The 3,134-nt window shown below is 40.3% G+C and overlaps 1 non-coding gene across 1 annotated transcript; it reads right to left on the bottom strand.

Moving 5' to 3' along the window:
- Window positions 1–1,801: 1,801 nt before the first annotated feature.
- LOC115894693 lies at window positions 1,802–1,906 on the bottom strand. Its single transcript, XR_004054824.1, has one exon. It is a non-coding gene; the product is annotated as a U6 spliceosomal RNA (small nuclear RNA).
- Window positions 1,907–3,134: the final 1,228 nt, after the last annotated feature.

The raw sequence follows: 3,134 nt of genomic DNA on the forward strand, positions 1-3,134 counted from the left end.
CTGGTTAGAAAAAGTGTTCGAGAATTAGGTTGTAGAGGAGTGGTTTGATTTGGTTGATATCCTGGAGGCCCAGGGTTGTGAAATTTTACTTTGACTCAAGATGAAATTGGGAGTAATTCTAATGAGAAAAGAAAGTGCTTGAGGAAGAGGATTCTTGCTGATATCTGAGGCTTTGGAAGGAGAAAAGGTTAAAACAAAACTACAGCTGAGTTTAAAACCCAAGACCCCTTAAACACTGGCTGGCTTTAAAACTCTACTACAAATGATTAGAGCATTAGCCATGATTTCTAAAGCTTGCAATTTCACTTATTAATCTACACACTGATTACATTTTGGATACATTTGGCAGCCAAAGTAGAGCAGGAAATCATTATTGGATAAAAAGGGCCACACAGGAGGAAGTTTTTATTGGCAAATACCAACTTATATATTCACAGAATCCTATCATCTTAGTCCTAGAAGGAATCTATCCCCCTGCCTTATGAAGGCCTTCTCTAAAATGTGTCCAAAGAGACAACAATCTCTTCTCATTTAATAACCTGCCCCTCTTCCAACTCTCTGAAATGTATTCCAACCTCTGATACTCCTATCGTAGTAATTTAAATCCTTTTTTTTTTTTTTGGGTTATCTCCTCTGTGAACATGGAAAACAGTTATCATCTTTTCTTTCAAAACCCTTCATGTTCTAGAAGGCTGTAATTACATTTCCCTCAAATTTCTCAGCTTTTGATGGAATAACATACATGCATATTTCTGACATTTGTTGACTTCTGGGGATATGTAGGGCACTGAGCATGTCACATAGATTATCTCATTTAGTTCTGACAAAAGCCTGCATAATATTTATATTGCATAAATTTTGTATAAATATAATAATTACACATGAGATAATTCCCCACCCCCCCACTTTCTCTCTATACAAAGTAGAAGCTCCTTGTAAGCTGGAATTCTTAGCCCCATTTGAGAGATAAAGAAATTGACACTTGGGGTTCAGAGGTTAATAATACCTTTCAAATAGTTGGTAAATAGAAGAGCCAGGATTGAAAAACTGCCAATGTTCATGTGAACACATGGATTAAATTTCCCAAACCTTTGAGTTTACTTCCCTACGATTTTTTTTTTTTTTTCCAAATGGAGTTTCACTCTTGTTGCCCAGGCTGGAGTGCAGTGGCTCAATCTTGGCTCACTGCAACCTCTGCTTCCCGGGTTCAAGTGATTTTCCTGTGTCAGCCTCCCGAGTAGCTGAGATTACAGGCACCTGCCACCATGCCCGGGTAATTTTTGTATTTTCAGTAGAGATGGGGTTTCACCATGTTAGCCAGGCTGGTCTCAAACTCCCGACCTCAGGTGATCCACCCCCTCTGCTTCCCAAAGTGCTGAGATTACAGGCGTGAGCCACTGCCCCGGCCCACTACGATCTTTCTATTCTTCTTTGACTCCTTTGCTTTTCTTCTCTTATCCTTTCCTTCATGCTGCTTTCTTTGACTATTTGACTATCTTTACTGTTCTTCCTAGCATTCATTTTTATACATTACACATATATTATTTATGTATTATAATATTTACACATGATATAGTTTTCCCTTCACTTTTTATCTAAAGTAGAAGCTCCGTGTAAGTTGGAACCATGACTTATGTATAATTTATTGACTTCTTAGACAAAACATTATGCTCGGAGTGATGATTGTTTTATTATGGTGTAGAAAAAAAATGGTTCCTATTAAGAGGAAGATGGAGACTTCTATGAGGTCAAACCATTTCTCCTTCCTGCAAGCTCTGAAAGCATCTTTACTTTTTGTTTTCTTTTTAAGGAACGCTTCATGAATTTGCGTGTCATCCTTGTGCAGGGGTCATGCTTAATCTCTGTATTGTTCCAATTTGAGTAGATGTGCTGTTGAAGTGAGCCCCTGAAAGCATTTTGTGCAAACGCAGCCAAGTATAGCAAACAAAGAGGAGGTGGGTGGGTGGTGCTGGGGACAGAAGACATGGGTTGAAATTCTAACTCTAAAATTTACTACTTGTTTGACTTGGGAAAGTTACTGTAACTTTCTGAGCACCTGTTTTCTCTATGGTAAAATGGGTATGATAATACTGATCTTATAGTGTTATGAGGATTACAAAATGCAATAGGGTGGGCATTTTATACAGAGCTGGGCACATGGTAACTGTTACAATGACAGGTTTCATCATTAGAGTATATTCTATTATTGTACGTCTCTCACAGAAATCACTTTCTTACTAAACAGTAAATTCTTCAAGGGCAGAGACTGGCCTTCATTTTTCTTACCACTTCCCTCCTCTCCAGCTTAATGCTGGTCACATGGTAGCATGCAACAATTTTTTGGTAATGGTGTATGAGAAGGAACCCTAGTGAGGAATCCAGGCTGGAGAACTCTGTTAAAGACTCTTTGAAAGTGAATGCAGGGTCTAGGTGTGGTAATTTATCCCTGTAATCCCAGCACTTTGGGAGGCTGAGGCGGGAGGTTGGCTTGAGCCCAGGAGTTCAAGATCAGGAGTTCGAGACCAAGTGAGACTTCATCTCAGCAGAAGAAAAAAAAAAATAGCTGAATGTGACACTAGGGTGGCTTATGCCTGTAGTCCCAGCTGCATGGGAGGCTGAGATGGGAGAATTGCTTGAGCCTAAGAGGTTGAAGCTCTAGTGAGCCATGATTGTGCCACTGAACTCCAGCCTGGGTGACAGGGCAAGAACCTGTCTCAAAAATAAAATAAAATAAGCTGAATATACATGGAGTCTAAAAGTTATACTTTCTACCAGGCCCTGGAATAGTGTTCTACCTATTGAAAATCCAAGTGACTATATTTTCCTTTCTTTCTTCTTCTTTTTTTTTTTTTTTTTTTTTTGAGACAGAGTCTCACTCTGTCGCCTGGCCTGGAGCAATCTTGGTTCACTGTAACCTCTGCCTCCTGAGTTCAAGTGCTTCTCCTGTCTCAGCTTCCCAAGTAGCTGGAATTACAGGCATGCACTACCACGCTTGGCTAATGTTTGTATTTTTAGGAGAGACAGGGTTTCCCCATGTTGGCCAGGCTGGTCTCAAACTCCTGACCTCATGATCCTCCCACCTTGGCCTGGCAAAGTGTTGGGATTGTAGGTGTGAGCCACTGTGCCCAGCCTCA

The sequence above is a fragment of the Rhinopithecus roxellana genome, chromosome 18 (genome assembly GCF_007565055.1).
Source record: "Rhinopithecus roxellana isolate Shanxi Qingling chromosome 18, ASM756505v1, whole genome shotgun sequence".
Classification (NCBI taxonomy): Eukaryota; Metazoa; Chordata; class Mammalia; order Primates; family Cercopithecidae; genus Rhinopithecus; species Rhinopithecus roxellana.